This window comes from Anabas testudineus, chromosome 10, assembly GCF_900324465.2.
Source record: "Anabas testudineus chromosome 10, fAnaTes1.2, whole genome shotgun sequence".
In the NCBI taxonomy this organism is placed as follows: Eukaryota; Metazoa; Chordata; class Actinopteri; order Anabantiformes; family Anabantidae; genus Anabas; species Anabas testudineus.
In genome coordinates this window covers 14,931,608-14,958,672 of record NC_046619.1, presented here as the reverse complement: position 1 = coordinate 14,958,672, position 27,065 = coordinate 14,931,608, and the positions used below count along the sequence as shown (strand labels likewise).

At 42.0% G+C, this 27,065-nt stretch overlaps 1 long non-coding RNA gene across 1 annotated transcript in view; it reads left to right on the top strand.

The window, feature by feature from the left end:
• The first annotated feature begins 1,450 nt into the window (after positions 1-1,450).
• LOC113160078 overlaps positions 1,451-27,065 on the top strand; it is a 65,633-nt gene continuing 40,018 nt past the window's right edge. Inside the window, exons 1-2 of the long non-coding RNA XR_003298663.1 lie at positions 1,451-1,505; positions 2,170-2,252. This is a non-coding gene — a long non-coding RNA (uncharacterized LOC113160078). The remainder of the gene's footprint in view (positions 1,506-2,169; positions 2,253-27,065) is intronic.

The window sequence follows — 27,065 nt, the reverse complement described above, 5'->3', positions numbered from 1 at the left end:
GGTGCATGTAGGATTGTAGCATCCTGTCCTGCATCCTGATGCTGTGACCCTAAACATTATGAAATGCATATCTACTCAACCCTATATGCTTCTTCACGCTCCTGTGATCTATAGGTGCCCTCTTAAACACACACACACACATCCCGTATGTCCATCTTCTCCTTAAACTCCAGAGTCGACAAAGGGGTTCTGGGAGTCTCAGAGGAGGAGCGTGGCTGGGGGAAGAGGCTGACGAGCCATCTTTGACATGGGGCATGGAGCCCGACAGCACAAAGCCCTATTCCGTGCTCCTCCAAGTGGAAAATGGCAGGCGAGCGAGAGGAGGAGGGGAGCAAAAAAAAAAAAAAAGTAGAAAAAAGAGGAGGAGGGAGAGAGGGAGCGACAATTAGTGGGATCTGCTAATCACCAGGGCAACACTCATTTAATTGACATGTGAAATTTGAATTCATCTAACAAGTCGATAGACGGTATGACAATGGACTAGTCGTCTTAGATCTGCTGGTGGAAGCCAAGGAAGGGAAGCGACAGCTGAGGGTTGAGGCCAAGGTCTTTGTTAGAAGTAGCACTGCCATTGGGTAGGAAGGTTGTACACAAGGAGATTATTACCCATTGTGCCTTTGACCTTTTGGATAAGCAACTCCACGACTGTCCTTAAATACTTAACACGCAAACACATGCATAGCATAGCAAGGGCTGTTTTATATGTGTTTGTGTATGGCCTTGTTTTTCTTTTTAGCAGAAGGCAGAGTGAGTAAACAACTATTTTTTTATTCCACAATAAACCTGACCCTGATAATTCTAATGGCTTGGAAAAGGAAAAAACACAAAAGGAGGTGGGCAGGAAAAAAAAAAAAAAACCTGCAGTCGGTCCACCCCTGCTTTTACAGAAATCAATACGCTATTTAAGGTTATCAGGAAGCAGCATCGCTGTCATCCAGTTGCTGCAGAAAATAAAAACATAGTAACATTCGCTGCCACATCAAGAAACATCTTGTAAAAGATGCAAACTGTTACTCACCGCTAATTTATTCAGGATATTACAAAACACATTCAACAGGAACCTTCTAAGTGTTTTAAATGTGAAACTGGGATTGCTTTGCTCAGTGGTACACACACACATAACCTGTGGACGACACATTCTCTCTTGTTCCACACATGATAAGAGCCACCATCAGGTCAACATTTTAATTATAACGTTCTTTGGTTTATGACCAATCACTGGCAAACGTATTGCAATAAGCCTAGGCTGTAGCAATAAGACTAGAACACCACAAGCATGTTGTCATGATGACATGTTGACTAAACCCAACTACAGCTGATGAGTCAAAGCAGAAAAGATTACTATTACTATTTAAATATTTTATTCAATTTCAACCTCTTCTCAGAACCTTGAACCTCCAACCATGCAACATGTGATGCAGTCCCTCCATAAAAGGAGTTGAAAGGGGCCGGCACAGGTTTGCCACTTCCTGGATCTAAAGCAGCATAGCCAAGTACGTGTACAGGTAAGAACAACAAAATGTTTGATTTAATATTGAAATGTCGCATTCAAATTTGTGTTTTGACCAAAACAGCCACATAACTATGTAAACAATACACATAAACATAACTTATTATACATTCAAAGGATCTTAGTAGAAATTCCCAAACAACAGAAGCACTTTAACAACATGAGAACAGGCCGTGGAGGCTGAGTACAGCTAACTCAAGCTGAAGCTTAGTTGGGTTAATAGTGTTTTGCTTTTGCAGCCATCACTGTCAAAATAAATAACAGCATATCCAGAAAATATTTCTGAAATCTTAAAAACTTGTGACATTGTGTTAAAAGAAACAAATCTTAATGTAGGAGGGGTTATTCAAATTGTCTACACATCCATCACCATTTACAGACTGGCCTTACTGTCTAACTCTACTTGTGCACCCACAGTTTGTAAAAGAAGAGAGTGTGTTTTGTTTACCTCCAAAATAAAGTGGTTCAGATTAGCTGGCTAAGCACGTGGCCTGTTTACTACAAGTCAGATCACACTTTACCGTGTTTCCAAATCCCAGACTGTGTTACTCTAACTCAAATTTAAATTAATAGCCAGATTTCCCAAAATGAGACCTATGTTGTCACAAAACATTTTCATTTTAGCTGCAACTAGGATGGGTTTCTTTTGTTTCTGACAGGCACACGTTGTCTTCCCACTAGTGTGTCCAGACTGGTTGGAGCTGACTCACACCTGCTCTCCAGGACGCTGTCTGTGCCACTGGTGAGTCCTTTCCCCTTCAGAGCACTGTTACCATCAACATCGCAGAGCAGAGCAGTTACTCCAGTTTTGCCATTTCCCTGTAGATTTACCCTTAGTCATCCCACCAAGTCCTGCCAGTCTGCCCGTTCTGTTAAATATCTTTGATTTGGGACATTTGAATGACCTCGCTACAGCATGTGTCCCAAATGCACTTGTGTGTGTTTTTGATCTGTTGCCCTTATAACGGATAGTTCCATTGTCAGAGGTGACTTTGTAGAAGTGGCACAGAGTCAGAGGAGACTCTGGATTCTTCCAAGTCTTTCAGCCAGAGTGTAATCCTCTTCCTTTATCTTGCTGGCTGATCTGGGCCAAAGCGCTGTGTGTGAGAATGATTCAGTGGCTGCCTGCTTTTTGTGGCTCTCAGTCGCATTTTCATTCCCTCCCTTGCTGTCTCTCTCTCCTGTTCTGTAATTCTCACTTGTATGACTGTTGTTCTGTCACTTTCTTACTGACCTCTGCTCTTTCAGTGTGCACCTCCTTTCTGTTTTGTGTGTGCGGTGCAACAACGATCGTTGATATGATGCTGCTCATTCTTTTTCATAGAAGATATCTGAGCACCGATGCCACTTTGCACTACTTATTGAGCAGGCAACTTGGATTATGTTTGAGAATCACAGCTGGATTGGTGTGTGTGTATGCGTGTGTACTCTAAATATGCATGTGTGTTTCTGTGGGGGGTTGGGGAGTGTGCTTCATCTGGGGCATCTGATTGGCTCACTGGCATGGGAGCCAAGCAAAATGCTGATTGGATAGATGTATAGGCACTAGTGTGCAGGTTTCTGTGTGCCATGGAGCTTCGCCTCCCAGAGTGCTGGCCAAAAGCTCCACATATTGGATGCATTACAGAGTCGAGCCAATGCCACTGTGTACAAGTAAATGTGTGCATGTCCGTGTGTGAGCTTGTGTGTCTACACGGCTCATCTGTGCAAAGGGAACTTTTATCCCATATGAACAAATCTGCACTAAAATGTATTTGCTTCTCTCAGACTAATCATTAATTATTAACGGCAGATTTGACTTGGAATCCCAGATCAATGCAGTAGCTACCCACTGTTAGACGATTTCTAGGACTTTCATCAAAATGTGAGAATTTATGAAGCATTCTCTATGATGATGGTAGATTAAATCATACTGCATGATTTACTGCAGCGTTTGTGAGCTCACCTGTCTGAAAGTGGACTGCTCAAGCACAAAATTTCAACAACATGGTGCAATCAGATAGGAAAGATGCCCTGATGCAGAATTCTCACCCCACGCATATAATCTTTGCAGGATTTGAATCTGGTCACTCTGTCTCAACATATTGTTACATGTTGTTCATGTCTCGTAGTTGTTTTGGTCTTTAAGAGTTGCAACAAATTACTGCCTCTGATTCAATTCACTAAACGCTGTGTTTCATGAAATGAAATTCAATCAAAGACATCCAACATGAGTGAATTATTAAAACCCCAACCCACTATGCCAACAGTGTTTATGTAGCGCTCCCCCCACAACAGTCACATGGTTGATGAGTCTAGCTGATTCCAGGTTTGGCTTTATAATAACATTAATAATTGATACTTTTTTAATCCCATTGGGGAAATTCATTGTGGGCAGCCAGCTGCAGTTTAAGCACCAAGGGTTCAGGGTTCAGCCTCTTGTCCAGAGACACTTTGAAATATGGCCACCAATTTTGGGGGAACCAGGAATTGAACCACCAATCCTGGGGTTCATAGAAGATTGACCTACTAATGTTTGGTTTTGTGCTAAGACTACATCTACACACAAATAATTTTGATGAGCTCAAAAATAAAGGTCAGCACAAGCAACGAGCTGTTGAATTGTTCAAAACAAGAGCTGGACCCTTATGAGACCTATCAAAACCTGTTAACCGTAGAGGTTCTCGATGTGCAATTAACTTGTAATGTGATATCACAGTCAGAATTGAGACGTGTAGTTTGGTGCAGTTCAGTTCATGTTTTTTTTAAACCTGACAAGAGAGGAAAGAAGAAGTGAGAGAGAGAGAGAGGGTTAAGAGTGGAAAAGACAGGAGGGAAAACTAAGAATAGCACAAAAAGACTTGAAGAGCACTGAAAACAGTGGCTTATACTCTTCTCAGTGACAGTCTGGCCTATTAGCATCCTGACTCTGTCATTACACTTGTCAACACCATCCGCTGTAACTGATGCAAGTGCAGGGCGAAACCACCATGTCTTACCATGCAGAGACACACATGCATTAAAAATAAACGAAATGTGATCGTGCACACACGCGCGCGCGCGCACACATACTGCCCATATGGACATGCAGAAACGGAACAACAGACACACATACATATTCACACACAAAAACAGTCGCACCATCGGCACGGCTGCACATGCCACACGGTAGGACACATACACAGCACTGGTTATGGAAAACATGGCAGCGCCAACCACAGACGGCTCTCCTCTGTCCACCTGTTAAAAATTCTAGAGGAAAATTCACCTGGCTGGTATCTCAATCTTCTTCAGTGCTTAGCTTAGCTTAGACCAACCATCTGGCTCAGCAGCTCTGCTTTCCTTCCCTTTTTTTTTTTCCAACTCTCACTCTCTCTTAGTCTTTTTAAAGTGTGTCAGCAGTTGCCCAGCACAGCAGTCTTAGTGAGGCTGCTAACGTGGCTAAGTGTCCCTGTGCCTCTTAGTTAGTGGATGCTGCGTTTCTTTATATGTGTGTGCGTGCATGTGTGTGTGTGTGCCTCACAGATGGCAACGGGAGGGGAGGGAGAGTTGGAGGGGGTGATGGAGAGAGCTGTCTGAGGCTCCAGCAGCTCTCATGTCTCTCAGGCAAGGCGGTCTGTCTGTGGGCATCTGCACTGGCAGTCCCCCCCTTTAAAGCCTCCCCACTCTTCCTGTCCACCATCGCCATGGCCACCTCACCATCCAGCGCCATGGCCTGGCAACAACCCACCACGCGGAGGAGTCCCTGAAAGATGATTCCCCTTGACCTCAGATGTGTCACTTCACTGCCAAGCTACTGTGTTTGCCCCAGCAGATGATTATTTTTGAGAAATGATAGGGGTCTATCAGACATTGTGGTTGCACTGGGAGAACCTTGAGGATGGGAAGATGAATTGTATGCTTTGTTCTTTATGCTGCTGACTTATTGATCGTGCACAGCAAGTCGAAACATTATGTTTAACATTGTGGCGCCTCGCTGTAGGCAGAATAACATATTTCTGTTAAATTATAGTTTTAAGCATCTCAGATTTTCCTATAATTTTCTCTTCAAGACAGCGAAGAATCTCATTTCTACAGGAATCTAATGTCATATTTATTTTTGTTACAGTTATGCCACAGCACACAATAGAGTTAGTTTGCACGTGTATTCTCTTTTTCCTCCACGTAGCATCTGCACTAAACCCGAAATAAAGTTTTCCAGCTACACTGACTGCAAAAAAGACAAGAGTGATCTTTGTTGCTTTCAGCTGACACAGAAGGGGAGTGACTTTTTGGTCAGTGAAGATTTCTGAATACATTATAGCTTGCTGCACAACACACACGATAATTTATCCAAACATTCCCATTTAGTATTACTGTTCTTATTGGCTTCAACACTGCAGCAACACAGTGTACTGTAAGTGGGCCAGCACAGTTGACACATCTGTTCCTGAGAAATTCATGGAGGTTTGGGTGCTGGAGGTGTTGGTATGCACTGATTAGCGCAAGGCTGTCTTTCCCCAACCGTCGGGTTTCCTACTGGGCTTCCATAAACTGTTTACCAAGGAGTCTGTTGCCATGGTTTTCAGCCATGTTCCAATCAGTCTTTTTTGTGACCACTCAGCTTTATTTATTCCTCAAAAAAGCCCATGCCTTCTGCATCAACCAACTGTTGTACCCCTCAGACCAATTGTTCTAAATCATGTATATACTGAATTTCATTTATCTGCAGGACAGGGGGCTTGGATGATGATTTAAGCCTGATTGGAGGAGCCTGGAGAGAGAGTCTTTACAAGCTGACATCTTTGGCTCATGGGTGGTTTTGAAAGAGAGGCTTTGATGAGAGAAAGAGATCACTATCATAATAACCTAATAACACTGTGTTCTGTGTGTGTGTGCTGGGGTTCTAGTTAGAAACACATGCTAGCCATAGATTTGATCTCCCTTGGAAATGACATTTTCCCAAAAAACTTACCTTAATGACACCCCTGGGCAAAGTATGATAAAAGTGAGATAAGATAAGACACGCTTTACTCTGATCCTTTATGTCTTTTCTCTTTTATTCTTTCATCCTTTCAATTTCCCCATCTCCGAGTCTCTCTTCTATCTTCTCACTTCTAATAACGAAGAAAAACTCTTTCACAGATCTGGCAAAGCTAAAGCAGCAGAGGTCAAGAGATTTGACTTCCTATAGGCTGTAGTCTGCAACTTTAGTGTTTAATAGTCTTGTAAGCTGTTTATTTTGGCCCTTTGCACCCATCTTAACAGGAAGCCGTATCCCTCAATTGGATTACGGCTAATTAAATACTACACACACGTTGGTCAACAGACATAGGTGTCAATAACCCCCTTCCCCAGCCTTTGTCTCGCCACTGCTCCTCCTACTTTGAGTTGGTTGTTCTTTTAACTTAAATATTCTGCTCAACTATTATAAACCTATTGAGTTTTACACATAATGTTGCTGCTCTTCCTTTTATTTTTTTTATTATATGAACCAGAAGACAGGTGAAGAGTTTCATTATGGTCAAGTTAAGTAATAAACTATGAAATTATGGTGGTGGATCTTGGATCTGAAAAGCTAAATGACTTGGTTTAGCAGTTTATTCTATTGATTTATTGAATCCAGCTAATTTGTTTATTTTTGATTAACCTCCCCCTGCCTTTCAACCTATCCCTGATGGCTGGTTTGTGGTGACACAAGGTGATGTGTGACTGTGGGGTGTAAAGGTAATCATTGGGCAATTAATAGGCACCAAAAGGGGACCGTTAGTGATGTGTAAAGTTGTGATACCTGCTCGGTGTGTAATGGGGGATGGGAGGAGGAGAACTCAGAGGAAAAACAAACTTGGAATTTAAATTGCTGCATGCAAATACATGAACTTAGAGGTAATGTTCATTGGCCTCTGAGGTGTGTTTTTATTGTGTGTGTGTGTGTGTGTTTATGATACCTGCATGTATCTGCTAGACAAGAGCAGCCGTAGAAGTACTCTTGTGTGGTACTAGCTGTTACACTGCACGGAGCTACTGAGCTATGCATTATATAACTATAATATGCAGTTTATTGCTATTGTAAAGTAGTACTTTCTACTTGTATATCACTGTATATACTGAGGAAATGTCTTCTCTCTATCTCTAACAGCTCATTTGCTTTTACCTGCTTTTTCTAATAACATCCCCAACTCATTATACAGTCGGTCAATCAGTCTCCCAACTTGTGTTTACTGTTTTATCTCCGACTTCTCATCCTAGAAAAAAACAGGAAGGAGGTGAAATGATGGATTTCAACAATCTGTTTTCCTTGGCAACAGCAGGCAGATGCTGCTCCTTAATCTTTGCCCTCCTGTGTGATAGCATAGTTGCTGTGGTTGTGTTATTGTAAATTGGATGTTCTAGGGGAAAAAAAATCCTAAATGGATGGATGACGGTGAGTGACAGTAGTGTCCAGTGATCACTGAGGGGAAACCACTAAATGCAAGAATCTCCAGGGTGTCAGAAGCTAAGAGGTGTTTAGCTACTAAAACTCCTCCAATGGAATCAGGTCTTGTTTAGATGCACAGAAATGGTTGATGTGATTTCACAAACCTCACACACACATGTGCATATAATGTGCATCTGACTCTTGAGAAGACTCAAGAGTTTCTTATTTCTGCTGTTTTATTATAGTGCTTGTGTGTGTATGCGTGCATGCATGTGCAGTTTTCTCTAACCCAAGGCATCTATTTCATATCACTACTGGCCTACATATTGGAGGTGGAGGTGGAGACCCATTGAGGGTAATGCTCTAATTAACAGTGCTGCCATTCTCACCTACACGTCTGGCAGTATCTCTTTAACTTCCAGCATTCTTTGTTCAAAAGGCCTTCATTCAACAGGGAATGCACAAAACCACACACAAGATTTTGTGTCCCCTGTGTGTGAGGAAAATGCTGAATGCTGATTTAAACAGGACAGTGATTTTTGCTGCAAATAGGATATGAAGGGGGGGGGTGGCAGAAATACAGGCAGGCAGGTTGCCATGAAAGGGAAATACACACAGATGGCCTTGACAGACTGACAGACAGAGGATGAGAAAAAAGTAGACTAATAAAACAGACCAAGACACATGTATAGGATGTAGGTAGACGCATATACCTGGACTCAAGTGTGAACGCACAGTAACTGTGTGTTGTGATGAATTCTTGTGGGAATGTTGAGTCTCTTTTAGAGTTTTATTTAATCAGCTGCAGTTATTTTTATTTATGTTTCTAAATGATAGTCTGTATAATTTTCTAGGCATTTTTAAATTATAGCTTTTCTGAATTCATTAGTAAATTATCAAGCAAGATTACCAAACATTTACTGGTTCCAAACTCTCAAACATGAGTATTCGCAGCTTTTTTCCATCTTTGTTTTTCCACTTACTTTATGTCAATGATATAAAAACAACACTACAATTGAACATAAACCTTGCACCAGTTAACATCTCTCTCAAAAATATATGAAACAGTAATTTCATACTACTATACCATCACCCTGTGAGCATTCAGAAGCTTTAGTAGAAAAGTACAGGTTTTAGTTACATTTGCGATAACTAACAACACATAAATACAGGTTGGTGGCAGCCGACAGGCCCCTGCTTGTGGTGGCTGATGTTCTGTCATCGTTGGGGGATGCTGAGCTGGATCCTGCTGAGTCTTTTGTCACCCCTGCTAATTGAGTGATCCTGGTGACCCTGTCGTTGCTGCCTGGTAACAAGTCAGCAGGAGCTGGTGTTGCTGCCCTCCACATAAAGTCGTAACTAGACGTCTGGCTCCATGAGGTGTGGTGGTTGTGGGATTCACTGGTACACTGATGGATGAAATGATGGAAGGGTAGATAATAGACAGAGGGTGGATGTACTGGCTATACCATAGTCAGAAAGCAAGGTTAAGTGTAGTTCCGTAGTTCACCATTGATGCTCTCACCATTTCTGTTTTGTTTCCTTGCAGGGCTGTAGGAGCTTGAATTGACTGAAATCACAGCGCTTCAAGTGAATAAAAGCATCTAAATACTGGCTAGTGCTTTAAGAAGTGTAGGGATAAATAAATGTTTTATTGTTCATTGAGGAATTTGTGTTGCTGCAGGTATGTAGGTATAATGAGACGGATGAAGGGATGGAGGAGTTGTTAGACCGTTTGAAAATTAGTATGCTAGGAACATATGAGAATAACACTTGACAGATGCTCGCAGGGTGATATCTTGCCCCATCTTATGATTTTTCATTAAGTATGCCATAACAGCTGCAGCTTGTACATCTCACTCAGTGATGACAGTTGTAGCATGCCAAGTCCTAAAAAAAAAAAAAAAAACATATTTCAATGCATGCCTTTGGAATCTCTTTCAGTGAACATGTGACACTTTTCAGATAAGTGTTTTTGTGTTAACAAAATGGAAATCTTAATTTTGCTAAGCTAATTATAGCTTGTGGCCTGTTGCTAAGCAACCTAATGACAGGAGACAGCGGGGAGTCAAGAATCTAACCTTTGGCTGGATAGAGCCAAGAGGTGACATTTGGATTTCCTTCATATCACCCTCTATTGATGCACTGTGTGGCTGAATTGCACAGTTCAAATGGTGCAAAGTGTACTTTAAAGTAACAGTATTTTTATATACAGTAATAAAATAAACTGTTTAAACTAAATGCAAAGCTTCCATTCAATTTCAGACAGCTTTAACACGAGGCTGATATGAAAATGACAGCCCTCATATCTGGATCAGCATGAGTCACTCTGCTCTGCAGAACTGTACATTTAGTTATGTCATCCCATATTTCTACTCACAGGATGTGCAACATATGTTTGAAAAGTGCATCCATCGTGAATAAGCACATAATGTAAAGCTGGACCACGTTGTGAGGCTGAGTGGCTTTTGTATAAATCCTGTAGCGCTTCAATTTGCAATAGTATCCACTGTACCAAATGAGTTTGTCTTGACTCTGTGGGAATAATACAACAATATTTAGAGATTTATCTATTTTGAAAGACTGGAGGATCAATGCAACAATTGTGCAAATAGGGGCATCTGTTATAGCTTAGTATAATCGTGAATGGAGGGCTGTTTGTCTGACTCTGGTTAAACATTTTAACTCTAAACATATAATGCAGCACATGCAAAATCTTTGTCTGAGATGGGTCAAAGACAATGTCTGTATAATCTGAAAATGTCTTTGTGGGTGTCTGATTTTTCTTTCTATGATTGAGTAGCACTGGGGGTCCAGCGCCAAAATAGTTTTGAAGTATCTGTGAAAAGACTCCTCTTAATCCGTTTTATTTGCTCTGCTACCTCCGAACCATTTGTCCACGCAGAGCTCCCAAACCCTTCACTCCACCCAGCTATCTCGGGGATTTAGTGTGGTGGAGCAGCAGAGCAGAGGTGCAAGAGCCCACAGACAGTTAAAAAAAAAAAAAAAGCCATCTGGTTGGGGGGGGGGGGGGAGCAAAGAGGGGCAACGAGGTGGGGGTGTCGGGAGGTTTGGGGCGGAGGAGTCGTGCTGGGCAATCAAAATGACGGACAGCAGTGAGAAGCGTTTTGCGGGCTCCCACGTACATGCAAAGTAGCCCAAGTTGTGAGCTTTCACAGCTCCCTCTGGTCTTCAGGTAAACACTGGTTGGCCGAGGTATGCATGGTCTTTCTCCACCTCACTGTGTGTGTCTGTATTTTTGTTTGGGTATGGTAATAATGTGTTTGTTGGCTTGCCTGTGTGAAGAAATAGTGAACTGTCTTGTGTTTACATCGATGTCAGTGGCTTGTGTATTTGCGAGCTCTACAAAAAAAAGGCTGCCAAGTTTATTTCTGTAGTTCTTCTTTGTTTTTTGTTTTCTTTTTTTTTTTTCTTTTTCCAGTGTTTGCGTTCGCCAGTAGAAGGTGTTTGACCAGAAAAGTCAGGATTAGCAGGTGAAACAAACGGCATCCATATTTCATGAACTATCAAAAAACCTTCTTAGATTCGACATAGGCTGGGTTCTAAGGATACTGTGAAATGGGCGCACAATCGTTCTTCTTCGCTCTGAGCAAATATTATAATCCTATTCTCTTATGCTTTCCATCTTGCCCTCTCTCCCTAATGTTCACCCCAGTGGTGGCCCCTTTCCCTGAGTGAAAACCCCTCCGAATGTGTGGAGGCTTCATTTTTCACTCTCCCTTTGGGGCTCTGTTGTCAGAGAGCAGCCCTTAGGAAGTCTTTATTTCTGCCAGGCAGGGCCTCTTGCGTTCCTCCACCCTCTCCCTCCGTTCTCATGGCTGTTCCCCCCACCTGCTGGGATCCTGATCCCAGCCAGGGCAGGGCTTCAGCGGGGGACAATTACTGCTGCTCCCCAGCTTTGATCATCTGACCACATGGAAGCATAACAGCTGACCACATGTTTCAACAGACAAGAAGAAGAAGTAAAGAGAGAAAAGAGGAAGAGTTAGAATAGGGTGAGAAGAATAAAAGAAATCCCCCTTTCATTTAAGTTGAGCCCAAAGTTCCTTTGCACTTGGGACTCTTTACAGAGAGTACGCCAGAATGGTCAAATCTGTGTTTCAGACAGTTTCCTTTGATGGTGATTATTTATTTGGATCAGGGCAACCATACTTATTATGGACTATGTCTGGGTACAGCCTCCAATAAAGTTCGGTTTCAATTTGCCACTCTCTCCTTTGTGAGTGCTGCAGAGAGAGAAAGAGAGAAGCAATTTGAGGCAGCCCTTGTAAAAAGTGAGTGCTAAGTCTGCTGGTATTGTCGGCCAAATTGTCAGGAGGCCAACTGGGCTCTGCTGTCGTGTTCTGGGCACTGTCTGGCTTTCTCTCAACCTAGGCCTCAGTTTCATTCAGACAGCTTCTCCACAAAGTCAGAAGCTTTTCATGTGGGCCGAACCGGGTTACCGTGGTAAACTGGCTCAGTGGCAAAGTCACCATCATATCCACACCACAGATAATAAATAAAACAGAGGAAACAGCTACTAACATACTCGAGGTAATGGTAGATACCAGTCACTAAACAAAATACTATTCTAGTATAGTTCTGGATAGATAAATGAGTTGGTGAATACCAGTCTAAAAATGTCACACATTTAAGTCCCCCATGTTGGAGGATGTCTACTCACAGGATTCGGGCCAAGGGGGTTAGATGGAAACTGACAAGGCTAGGGGAGAGGGGAGGGAGCTTGCTTTGCTTTGGCTGTCAGGGATGGCCTCTTGGAGTGTCCCAATTGTGGAGGAGATCACTTTACCACATTAAGGGTGCCTCAAAAGAACCTCTTCAACAGCACTTTGGCCCAGCCTGGAAGAACGGGGCTTGTTTTGACTGGTCTGCCACCTTTTATTGTCACCGCTCTGCCGACCAACAGCTTGCTTCTGCCTCAGCTATACTGCCACTGTGGCCATGAGAGACGCTCGCACGACATATGTGCACACACTTGTGCACAAACACGCATGGACTGCTAGCAGGATTGCGAATGTGCATTATACACACATGCACATGGACATACACACACCCCCGCATAGACTCACCACCATGCAAACACCAGGCAATGCTGAAGGGAATGGAATCAGCTTTGATGATAGTCGCGGTGAAATAAAGCATATGAGCTTCATAAATGTAATTAAAGATGTCTAAAGAGTCTGTGGTGCAAATTCTGAGCATCCTAAAGATTTAATGGTGTCTGATTTATGCATCTTACCAACCACACTGAACACTTACACGAAAAATGAAAAGTCTAAGTTGCTGTAAGTGTTTTCAAATCTGTAGCATTTAACCATATGTTAACGAGCAGTAGTTCAAATTATAGATGTAAATGAACATATGCATTTTTAATGAAGAGAAAGCAATAAGTATTAACCCTTTATAGAAATGTCTTTTGATTTGTTTTCATTGTTATTTTTTCTGCTTGTCTGAATAAAAGAATCACTATTAAATACTTGTTGATTAAATTAAAAAAGACAGTTGGGAGGAATAATTTCACTTGCTGCTGCAATAAATATAACATCTCAGAATAAATGAACACAAGGGTCTGAAGTGCGATGTATTTTGGATCATCATTTAACATATGATTATGGCTCTAATGTTGCTCTGTTTATTGTGATTTTTTAAATGTTTTTCCTTGTGTCTTGTTAGTAAGTGTCAGTGTGTGATGTTATTTGTTGTAATTCAAGGAAATAAAGTGCATTTTATAAGTCGACATGCATTTTGTTGTTCAGCTGGGTTTATGTTCATATTTCCCCTCTAAAACTAAAGTTAGTCTTTCTCCAAAAATACAGGGTCACTTTATGATGTGGCCTCTGCCGTTTGTGTATCCTGCCTAACTTCATAATCATTTTTATCCGGCAGTTAAAAATAATTAACAAGTCATGCTCTTTTGTTGTCCACCATTTTAGGTCCTTGCTATGGCAATGAAAGGCCTCTCCATCAACATGGTCACGTAATAGTGTCAGGATGCATTTTAAAGTGCAGTAATTCAGTGGTTTTACACGACCTCATAAAATACCGACATGCACCGATAATGAGAAGCATGAATGGAAACTTGGAGTTCCCAGTGGCCCCTGTGCATGTGTGTCTGTGTGTGTGAGTGGGGAGATGAAGATAGAAGGTAGAAAGGAAGCCATCAAAAAAAAAAAAAAAAGAAAGCAAGAAAAAAGCTGTATTTCAAACCACACAGCTGCACTCTAGCATCCTGCTTCATAGAGGAAAAAGAGGGGAAAGCGACTGAAGAGCTCAGCTCCTTAGATGCATATGCTCCACAAAAGTCTGACACTGGTATGCAAGTGTAGAGAGACAGGATTGGGATTGAGGCGTCCTACGGTTTCCTCCTCTGTGAATGATATCGTATGGACAAACGGCAAAGGTCGCAGACAGCTCAAGCACATAACTCTTCGTCTTTCAGCCCGCTCTGACAATCTTTGCGGTCACCTACTGGCAGACAGGCTGTGTGCATACACTCCACTGTACATGGAGAATTGCAACTAAATCTTAATGCGTTCATCAACGTCTGTGTGTGTGTGTGTGTGTGTTTAAACACACGTCTACATGTTTTTCCTCACCAGGTGATCAGTGTCAGGCATCTTGCAGAACGCATCTTAATCTTTCAGTCCCAACGTCTTGCTGTCATGGAATAAATCATGATGCAGCGTGGAGGTGGTGGCAGGCAGCGTGAGTCAAAGAAGCAGTCTGCTTGACTTCACACTCGCTGGGGATCTGGTAACTCAGCAGGTAGTCCGAGTACAGATTGAAACTAACTCTGCCTTTCTGCGCTCAACACACCCTGAGAGCTCCTTTCAAGAGCACGACTGTTCCTTTATTGTAGAATAAATTGCAGGAGTTCTTTTTTTATTATCCACAGATGGGATGGGTTCGGGGTTGCTCAGCTCCCAGTCATTTTCTCACAGGGTGCGTGTGTGTCAAATACTTGATGTAATTCCAATTTTACTGGAATAACCTGTGAGACTGCAACTTTGTGATGAAAATGTCTGTGTTAAAGTGATGCTTGTTTAAAGGAATCAAGAGGGCCTGGAGTCATGGTTATTGCAGTGATTTGTTAGTCTCAGACGGTTGCTGGGCATTAGTGAGTTAAGTCCTGGAATCAGCCTACGACCTTTCAGTGAGGTTACCACTACAAGGGCTGTTTTTCATCTCCCATGTGTTTGTGTTAGCACTAACAAGATTGACTTATAGCAGATTTGCACTACTGTGCATGTTGTAACCACTGACTAACTAGCAGTTATTCATTCGCCAAGCAGTATAGTACTGGCACGAACAGGGATGTCTGATTTACATTAGCAGCTCAGTAGTCACATCTGTGTTTATCAGGCAACAGCTTTGAACATGACTCAGCCAATCAAAACTATCTGTTTTATTAGATCTTCTATTGCTAAGGTAGTGTGTAAATCAGTATTTCTGTATAGCAGGCAGTTGCTGGGGCCAGTGCCAATGAGTGTGTGAATTACACCCATGCATAAAGCTGTCCTTGTGTCCCGCTGGCCAAGAGCTACAGGGAAGCTGGAAATGATTGTAAATTAAGCAGCTCTTGGCCGTGGAAATCATACAAAATCTGGGATTGAAAGGAACATTTGGAATGATTACTACAGACCATAAGAGGAGGTCCCGCAAAGTGAGCAAGGCAGACAGAGGTAAAGCATGGGACGTACAGTATCAGAGCGCTAGACTACATAACAGACTGGTGGAAGAGACGGAGGAAAGGTCAGATTTGGGATGTGTCTCTCGTCGTAACTGTAGTAGTTGTAAACGTTTGTCCCAGCTGATGCCTGCCACTAGAGATGAATTATTCACTCACTTGTCAAATCAATAATGACCCGGTCTTTAGTGGCCTACTCTCCTCATGCCCTACTTATCAGTTTTGGGGAGGGGGCAGAGAGGACACATCATTTTGACAGAAGCTTGTTATGTGTAGAAAAGATATTTTAGTGCTCTGCATTCATTGTAGTGGACATGCAGCCCCTCGCTGAGTCAAATCGCCTGCGATTTGTTGTCGTTTTAAGGATTGTTTCTGGAAAATTGGAACTTTGAACGACACCTTAAGAAAAAAATCACTGAAACTGGATTGAAGCGAGCGCACATGATTAATATGGCAGTTTTGTTGAAATGGAATGTGGTAAATGGAGGCGGGGAGGGGCGGCAGTGGGGTTGAAGGGGATCGGAGGATCTGGCAGGGTGGGGGGATGTTGCCATGGCTTTAAGGGCATGGGCATGTTTGGATGGCACGGCCCACCCCCTGCCCCTCTGCCTCTGTTCATGTGTCAGTCACTGTCTTCCAGCCTGTAATTTTCCATCTACTGTAACAGTCTGGGCACATCGCCACCCAGGGAACTTTTAAAATAAATAAAGAATTCATTAAATAATTAGTATCTCCACAACAATCTCTTTTGTTCTGTCAATCTCGGAGCACTCAAAAGTCACGCTGAGAGACGGGGAGAGAGAGAAGGAGGATGAGCGAGCAGGAGAGAGGAAGTGGGGTAACGAAATTAGTGGAAAAATCAATTTAAAAAAAATTAAAAGCATAGAATTTGTTGAAATGCTTTTACTTATCTGTCATTGATTACGTCTAATTGGACCTCATTTCCTGGAAAAAAAAAAAAAAAAAGCGTGTGTGTTTATGTGCATGTATGTGTACTTGTGTGCATTTATGCCTGTGTGTGTGTGTGTGTCAGCTTGTGTGTTGGTGACATTTCCTAATGGTTGGGTGCATAGATGATAACCACTTGGCTTGGAGACAGACAGATATGAAAGGCTGTCACTCTGATCAGAGACAGCTATAATGGCACCATGAGTGCCTGTGTGTGCGTGTGCGTGTGTGTGTGTGTATGTCCATAAAAGGGTGATGATAGGGGCCCTCACTTGGGGCCCAGCCATGCTTCCTAATCAAAACCCATCCGCTTGCTGGGTGCTCATGCGTCAGTGTGCTTGCTGTATGGTGTTTACATTGGGAGAGATGGAGCAGAACCACCTCTTTGTCCCCTCGGAGGTTTGACATTGCTGTTGAGGTGAACAATATAATGCAAACTCATCACAGAACAAAGATTTCGACCCTTGAAGTGAAGCGGGTTGTGCGTGATTTCAAAATTAGCATATGTTATTGCAAAAAGAAGTTGGACTTGTTCAAGGGATACGGGATATCTGCTCTCCTTAACACTGATCCTGCAGTGAATTATTATGCAAACTGCTGTGCTTTTCAATTAAAGTAGTGTGAAGCCAGAAGATGTTGGCTTCTCCAAACTTAGAAACTGCTGTGTTGTCAGACTGCACATATTGACCACTGACCTATCTTTGTATCAGCCACCAAACACACACTTAACTTCCTGCCAATTGTCTGGAAAGGCGTTTTTTTTTTTTCAAAAATAATCATTTTGAAAGATGAGAGGAGAACCCCATTATAAAAAGACACACACTTTTATGAATCTGGTAAGGCATCATGAGCTGAGCTCCTGTGCGTCAACACACTACTTTTCTTTTTCCTCTCCAAACAGAGATGTAGACTTTTGGAATTCCGCCCTCAAACTCTTTTTGGGAACCCAAAAGCACTTGTCGCGCCTGTCTGTCACTCCTGTCTTTTTATTTTGCAGAACAAGTCGACATTTCGTTTTTTTCCTGAAATTAATGGGGAATTAATGATTCCGTTATTCCCCCGCTGTGCGAGGAAGGGGGGGCTGGGTTTTTTTTTTTTAATCGCCCAACCTCTAGAAACTGATTGGAGCAGAAAAAATACGCCCAGTCCCCTTCTGCCAGGCCTCACAATGGAGGCGCTGATTTTTTTGATAGGGTTCTATGCTGTCAGGGGGCCAGCTGGAATTAGAAGTGGATTAATAATTTTAAACAAGGCTAAACCGCTTGGACTGTCTGTCTGTCTGCTCTGTCCAATGCTTAGCCAGTGGTCCGTCTGCTCCCAGACCACATCAAAACAATCTAAAAACACTAGATCTTCCTAACGAAGAGGGTTTGGTTTAGTTTATGGGCTTGGGAGGACATGACAACACGCTTATTTAAACAGTTTTGATGGGGTTTTGAGTCAGGCCGGGATTATCACCAACATTTTTACATCACTGTAACAACATCCCTAAAAGACGCATTAGACTTATTTCACTGCTGTGAGTGTGTGTTGTGTTTCACAGCTGGTTGATCAACCTTTTTAAAATTTATTTTACGACGATTCCTGTTTTTTTTTTCCCCACTTTTTAGAAGCAAATCCTGGACCCGCTATTCGTTTCGGTGGTAAATCATTACGCGCGCGCTGATCCACTTGATCGCAGTCTCTTCAGCACTTTTATATTGACACAGCTCCTCCTTGTTAATGCATGTGTGGAAATATAGTAGCCCACCTATTCCTGAGTCAGTTCCTTGAGGGACAGACTCTGCACTGAGTTGGTCGGAGCTCGTCCAGTGGAAAACTAAGACCACCAGAATGGTGACCCCAGTCAGAGGAAAGATTAGGTCTAGCACCAGTGGGAGTGTTAAATGGTGATTCGTGCGGATTTGGGGGGCAGTTAGGAATCATCTAAAAGCAGACGTATTACCCACTGACTTTGGGTATAGTAAAGCCTGGCAAATCAGGTCCTGTTGGTGAAATCTCTCACAAAACAGAACCATGTCTCAATAATCCCCATGCAGTGTGTGTGTGTGTGTGTGTGTGTGTGTTGGAGAACAAGTGTGTGTGTCTGTGCATGTGTTATCAGACAGACAGAAGAGAAACAGGTTTGCTGGAGTTTGAAAGTGCACGTAGACCCTCGCTGTGATCATGTATGTAGATCTGAGTGCGCTTGGAGAGAGGATGGAAAAGAAAGAGAAATCAATAGTAATATTTTTTTCTAACTGGTCCTTTTCTGATAAGACGTGCTGATGGTGGTGGTAATTGTCCTGTGGGGGCCTAAATGAAAGCCAGGAAAGGCCACACCACTCTGCACTGCACAGGTTATTTCCATTTTTACAAACAGCATTTTGGATCAAAATCAATTTACACTGCTTAATCCTAACAGGACAAAACACCTACAGAAAGCTAAAGCTCAGATCAAGACATGACTAAATAGAAAGAAAAGACTATAACATAAATCTATACATTTTTCCTTTTAATTCAGTCATTATAAAAATGTTCTGTGAATGTAGCAGGGACATTAGCCCCCTTCTGAGCTATTATCCTGGCTGTCTGGTGTTGCAATTTCACACTCCACTGATTCCGACAAGCAGTAGAGAGTCTGCATGCCCCAGATTTCACCTTATTTAGGTAATTCAGAAAAATCATTCCCAAGACAAGGTAGGAGATAAATTAAACCGGGCACTGGACTGGCACACTGTTGCCAATTTTAAACAGATAACACAGGAAAACACAGTGAGGGGAGAGATGTGGATTCGTTCTGCTCTTAAAGTTGACTCTAAAACGCTGGAAATTAAATTGAGCTCTACAGAGATTTTTACTCCTCATTATAAACCTGCAGATTTTGAGTCATGTTACCAACGAAACGCTGCGCTTTTCTAAAACCAGCCCACTCAAAAACAGCCAAGTAAGTTTGTGCCATTTATTAATATATATATATATTTTAAGGTCAAGTTCTTTATCTGTCCTCAAGGTGTCAACTTGGTCGTTGAAGGTTGAGCCACATCTCAAAGTCACGTCTTTACAAAAGTCCCTGCCACCTTTCATTTCTAATGTATGAACGACGGCATATTAAATTCACCTGACTGACAGGAGGAGTTCTACATTATTTATGCGGCGCACGAATAAAAACAAGCGTCGCAACGCTGCTCACTTTTAAACTGGATCCTGACCTGCACACTGCTCCTGTTCCAGCTCCTCACCTTTTCTTCCTGGCAGAGGAGAAATGTTTTCTAAATGAGGTTATCGTTGCTTTGCACATGAGAGTAAAATAATCTAATTTAAAAGATTAATTACAAGAGGAAAACCCACTATAAATGTGCACTCCTATATATTTTTAAAGTTTATCCGTGCAGAAATGTGACACAGTGATATATTCAACCCCAACAGAAGACTGGTCCATTTCGTTTCTGATGACGCAGCACGGTGTTTGTTTCACTTTTCTGAATTGCTGCTTTCATTAAAAGGAGGTTCCTTCCTGTTGCATCGCTACTTTAAAAGATTTCTGCCATAGAAATTCGTGTTGTTTTGATTGAACTTAGTTTCTTTGACATCACAGCGCACAGACTTCTCAAGGACGAGAAAAGTGGCTCGTTAATATTTAAAGGTGCGCACATTTCTTTACTCGTTGCACTGAAAAAAATAAATAAAATAGGACTTGTTTCTGTAAACCTTTTACATTTTTAGAGTATAATAGTAATAATAATAACAATAATAATAATAAACGTGTAGTTTAAATATTAAGAGTTGTATCTATTCTATTTATTATATATCGATTTTTATCATTAAATATATTCATCATTTAGATTTTAAAAAAAGTTGGAGTAGATTATTTTTTTGGACAAAATATCAAAACCATTTTTTTAAATGACTACAGTTATTTGAGCAACAGCTCAAACTACTGATGGACGTTTCATGGAGGATTTGAAAGAAGTGTGGATTGAGGTTTTAAGTTTCCTTGGCCCGCTGAACTTCGCTCCTTCCACCAAGAGAGAAATATGTCATTGGTCATCATAGCAGAGGATGGATAGAGTGTCTCAGAGAAGACAAATGAAAATATTTGGATATGTTACTTTTTAATAAACAAGAGATTAGTTACACCAGCCACAGGTCTCCAGAAGGAAAATATGTAATATATTAGGGAGAGATCTGCCAATCACACAGCCATGTGCAAACTTTGAAAGCACGCTCTGTTAAGCTGGAGGTGATTTTGTAGTGATAAAAATACTCATTTAAATCCAGTGTTTTTATGCTACATGCATTGCATAGTAGGATGAATTGTATTCTTAATACACAGTAACTAAGACTGGCTCCAAATCTAATGCATCATGCACTTTTGCCATGGTTGTGAGAAAAACAAAGTCCCTCTTTTGTTACTGGCCCTCAGACCAGAATTGAAACAGGAAAAGCAATAATTGGAGAGATTGTCCCACAGGCATTGAAAAGCTATCAGCATGAGGGTTGGGATTGGCTTGGGGGACACCTATGGCCCCATGCATTATCCTGGCATGAGGTCGCTTTGGCAATCGCCTGCCAATTTCCACCAGCACCTGGCTTTCCCATCCCCCTCTTTCACCAGGCCCTCCTACCTGGTTCTTTTTTTCTCCTCCTACACCTCCTCCTCTCTATCCAAACCCTGCATGCCTGTTATCTTCCCAGGATGGCGACCATTAATAGAAAAAAAAATGAATCTGTACTGTCCAGCAAGTATGGCAGAAGTTGAAGGTGTGCAATCATGCAGTATTGTTTCCCCATCATGATGGGACTGATTGTTGATACTTCAAGGGGAGAAAATATCTTTCACTCTGGTCTGTTGGTGTCGACCAAAAACCGCAGAATATATACGTCTAAAGCTGTGAAAATACAAGCTGGTGCTGTACTGCTTGGGCCAAAAGGCACAGTGGGAGAGTAGAGTCTATATTAGCAGAAAAGTGGGAAGGAAATAACTGGTGCTATGTCTAACACTTTTTATTATGACTGTTGAAAACCTGTATAAGGCAGCTGTTGAATATCACTCTGCTTTACCAGCAGAACCCCTGTCACCCATCCACAAACCTGGTCCTTTCTCACAAGGCCATCACCCAAACGTATCTTACATCTTGTCACAAGATTTCCTCTGATGGGCTTACAAAGGCCCGAACATTACATCTGGAAAATCCGAGCTCTGTTGTTGTTGTTGTGATGGATCCAAGGCTTCTGTTTGCTATTATGTGTCCTGCTTCTCTCTTTACTCATAGTCATCCTTACAACTGTGCCTGTGGCCACGTAGTGCAGATGTTAGCACACAGAGAAATATTTAAGTGCTTCCTGGCCTTGGTTAGCCCTTGAAAGATGCTGCAAATGCATAAAAGAACATTTCTGGTTTGTTTCAAAAGAAAATATTCTATAAGCTTTTTAAGTCATGTTTTAAATCACAAAGGAAAACTGGAAAAATGTGACTTGAAGAACCAGGAAATGTATGGGAACCAAAACGCACATATGTTCAAGAAGCCTTTTAATGTGCTTTAGTCTTTAAATTTAAATATATTATTATTCTAAAGGTCAAAGTGACATAAAAGCTTGTGACCACACCATCCCCTAAAGTGACTGTGAATCACATTTATTTGTTTATTTCTGCTTATCCACATAAATATGGGTAAAGTAAATTAGATGGATTGTGGTTAAGTTTTTATTTTTCATCAAGACGAGCAACAGAAGTGTGTCTGCAGCAGCGTTTTGCACCAGGCAGGACTTGGAAAAGTTTAACATGCATGCATAGTGAAGAATATTTAGTTTCACAGAAGGTGTCAATATAGCACCATGTTCTGAATCATAACAGGTCTGTTCATCTTTCAGAACTGTTAATCTTTTGGGAAAAATGACTTCAGTGTTCTTGGAGAAGGTGGCTGTCAGCAGCCAGTAATGTTAAATAAACCCAGTGAGTACACTGGAGGCACTTCTTATCACTAGGAAACAGAAACATTGGTGTAAAGTGATGTAAATAATGAAAGTCATCAGAAAAGAAATCTAAATCTAAAATAACTATAATACCAATAAAATATTAATGTATGACATAGTTTAAACACACATGTTCCATATATTTACATCATAAAGATGTCACTCTGTAAAGGTGAGTGAACTCGACTCGGGTCATCGCCCCAACACCTGCTTAAATAAGGAGTTTTATATATATATATATATATATATATATATATATATATATATATATATATATATATATATATATATATATATATATATATATATATATAAATAAAACTTTAAGAGTAATTATCTTTTATTGTTTCTTTCTCTGTTTATGTGATGCCAGGAATCGCCCAAGCACGTGCTGAGGCTGTCGCGGGATCAAGCGGATTGTAATTCATGGTGCTATCCCTGCCTCATGCATATCCATAACGGATTAAAGATTGCGCAAACATTATGCAACCAGAGCTTGCCTTTTTTTTTTTTTTTTTTTGCGTTGATTGGCATTTCTGGGGCACAAATTGTGCAAGAGACCGCAAATCAACTTTTGTTCCTTGTGTTGTAGTAGAGGTATTTTTTTTATTTATTTTTATCTATTTGCTCATTCATCTATATGCATGTATTCATTCGTCTATATTAGAAGAAGCGTCGCTGCCACCACTGTGCAGCACACGGATTGAGACGTGTGCACCTTTCATTCTCAACTTTGCAGACGCCAGCTTTGCAGAACTGAACTCCGCTGCATTGCGCAAGCGCCAGAAAATCACCATGAGGTGCGATGAATGAAGTCTTTAAATAATGGAAAGGCACTCTTCCAATTCTCATTCATTGTCTCGAGAAAAGGGCACATTAACGAGCATTGTCCTCTTTATTTTGAAAGGGTGATGAATATGTGAGCGCTGCTGTCCGTCCCCTGAGGGGGAGAAACCGTCCTGCGAGGTGGAGGCTGTCCCGCAAACACGGGGTTGCTCACAGGTGGAAAGTTTGTTCCCGAGTGCTGAATCACGTCATTCACGTCTGCAACAAATGCAGCTTGTTGTTGACACTGCAGGTGATTTAAAAGCCAAACACACAGCTGTTACCTCTCTCTCTTTCTTAATTAAAGCACTAAACGCAGACAGATATAGTAGAGTGTGCACATCGTTTAGCACTTGAAACCCAACATTATATATTTTTCCACTAACCTGCAGTTCAGTGATTCATAAAACTAATATTCACTCTCGGGGGGGGGGGGGGACTTGATAGTGCGCCAGTTTTGCGGGAGGCATCAGCACCGCAGCGCTCAGGGCAGAGCAGCGGTCCATTAAAATAATGTCAATTGCTCATTTACCCATTTACCACATCTCAAAGTGTTGAAATATATCTGTGAAAAGACAAACGCAATGCACAATTGGCGAACATCTGCTTTGCTGAACAAGCATTTGCCGGATCCCCCACTCCGGGGACCTATTAGCGTCGATTCCTGCGCCTGCTTTGATAAAGAATTCATCAAGTTTCTGACACCCCACCAGATGTTGGGGAATTAGCGTTGTCTCCTGTTGGACATCCCACTAATAGTTTGTCTTTCAGCCCATAAATAAGAGAAATATTATTTTAGAGGTGGATGTTTTGTGCGGGTAGGGGGCTATAAATAAGAACTTTAGGATGACATATGAACGTGATGGTGTAGACCTCCTGCTATTTTTATTTATCATACAGAGTTGGCTGCTTTCTATGGTAAAGGACTAAAACATATGACTTATCTGTCAATCTGTTAGGCATTGCATCATGCGTATTTCTAAGTGTGTGAACTGAAGTCACTGAACATTTTCTAATATCTCAGAATTGGCAGGCCCAGCCACTTTCACTCATTTCCTCATCAGCACAAGTGCCTGCAGGCTACACTATACAGTATGATGAGGTATGTAAATGTCTCTAAAGAGTCAATTGAAGAATAATTGAACTCAAAGACAAAGCCATTGTGTTAATCAGTTTGCATCACAAAAGCCATGAAACACGTTGTGATATAAAGACACACCGCGGATTAAGGTGCTTTGTAAATGCATATTCAACACCCTGCTGGAGGTGAAATAAGCATCAATAATTGGCAAGCACACCAACTTCCGCGCAAATCGGAGCCCTCGGTTAGGCAATTATCAGATGTAAGTTATTTCTTATGCATTTTTTTTTATATATCAAGCGACATTTTCCCTTATGATGCCACAAATCCACAAATTCATCTCACTTCAATTTAATTGTCATGGTGCATTTAGTGGCAAAATATTCTGGTTACCCGAGCAGGCTTAATGTCTTGATTAAAAGAAACTAGTGCCATAAATATCTACAGTAATCCTCTATGTTAACTTGTTCCGTTGCTATATGTGGAAAGATAAACCCTCCATTTCTCACACACTCTCAGATGACTGAATTAATTCGTGGTGATGCAGTTTTCTTTTTGTGTCATCGCGTCTGTTTAAAGCAGTGAACATGGAATTAGAAACATCTTGGTGACAGCAGAGTTTTGTGCAAGGGCTGTCCCTTTTCCAAACTGTTCTGCATTCAGAAAAACGGCCCTTGAGCAAACACCCTGTCCAACCTGTAAACTTTACCAATGCCACATAATAGCCTTACATGTAAATAAGCTTCCCCTGTGTGTCCAGCTATGTCTTACACGATGGAGTACTTCTGAATTCACCCAGATAAAGTCTGTGTATGTTGCGTCTAATAATTACTAAATTATTAATGAATGATAAATTAGCTCCTCGGCTGATTAAGATCACAGCCGCCGTTGCGTGACAAAAGGCATTGGGGACCTGCTTGTGTCGTTTATCCTCTTAGAGTCGCTCTCCCGCTTAGCCCGCAAATACTCTGCGGCTGAGGAGACGGCGGAAGGTAAAGGAGTTGGAGTAGACCAATCAATCCGATATCAAACTTCAGCGGCAGGAGCAACCCATTCCTGCAGAATAGACCCCCCCCCCCCCCCCCCCATTCCCACCCTGAAGCCCCTGCTCTCTTACTTCTCCGGATACAAGCAGACCCTATAGGCACAGAGAGATTATAGGCTACTGCGCGCTGCCGGCAGTCAGCAGCCCTCCTCCAGGTCCGCGCACCGCAGCCCCGTATAGTAATCCATACGTTTACTGGAGATGAATGAGCGCTAATGTAATTCAGAACGGGGCATTGTTGTGATACAGCCGCTAGTCTTTACACAACTGAATCCACGTGACCGTCACTGCTTTCTAATCCACCGAGAACCCACCAGAAAGGAGCCTTTCATGTTGGTTCTCTTTCTGGATTGAATCGCCCCTCTCGTAAAATCTAGAAATGATGACGACTTGTCAGCACACAGCACATGCAGGGGCAATAACGCGAGCTATTCCTGGTGGAGGAAACACTTAAAGAAAGAAAACCCGCTGTTTTATTTGAATAACTGATGATCCACCTGGTTGAACATGACAGTGATGACCTAAATTCATATGACTATGATGTAATGGCGAGGAAACCCAGATGTGATCCATAGTAATATATATTAGGTTTTATTCATTTTATTATTAACATTTGAGTCTTCCTTCATGTGGATCACCTACTGCAGGGTCAGAGCGCAGCCGCCTTTCTCTTTTGCACATCTCAGACGTACGCGTAAAGATGCAGCCTCCATGTGAGCCTGCCGTGCTCCGGAGAAAGCCGGGTCTCAGTTATTTGACGTCACGGTGTCTGAGAGGAGGCTCTTGCAATGTGCGACTAGACGAGCCAGGAGCAGGAGGGAGGATGGTGAGATGGGGAGGAAAGGAGGGGAGAGAAGGGGGGAGGCGAATAGAAATACAATCAAACGGAATGCAAGGGGTGCGCTTGCGCAAGAGTTAAAAAAAAAAAGAAGAATTTGAATCAATATTTCTAAATCTGTTGAATAGTTGCAGGATATTAGTTGGTGGTGGGGTGGAGGCATGGGGGTTGGAACCACCGTGTGGGGGTTGGTGCAAAAAATACTCCTCAGCTTCCAAAGAAAAACAGCAAACTCCTCATTTTACATCAGTCTTTTAAATAGCACACTGTGCGCATTTGTTGCATTTAAACGGATATCGTTCTGTAAAACACTGGATAAATGACACTGTAAATTATTAGAGATTTCAGGCCTGTGCATGAGCTCTTGTTGTGATTCAAGCCGATTTTTTTCGCCGCTTAAATGCTTATTATGGTGTCCATTGATGTGTGGTAACTCCTTTTGGTTGTTTTTATGAAGCGGTTCCTTGTTAATCGGGTAGTGGGAGACGCCGAAGCAGAGGCTGTGCCACTTTTGGCAACGTATCCCACTCCACTTTCACGGTCACACAGTGTCCTCAGTTGCCCGTCTTCTAGTCTGCACGTCAGGATTATTATTTGTAAGCGCCTCTTTTTTTTTTTTCACTTCTCATGTGCAACTTTTGCAGCCTCCTCCCCACGCAGACTCCTCTATCCTCTGCTCCACCTCTTTAACTTGCTCCCCACAATAATTCCAATTCATACACACACACACACACACACACACACACACAACACCAAGATACTAAGATGGCGCCTTAATC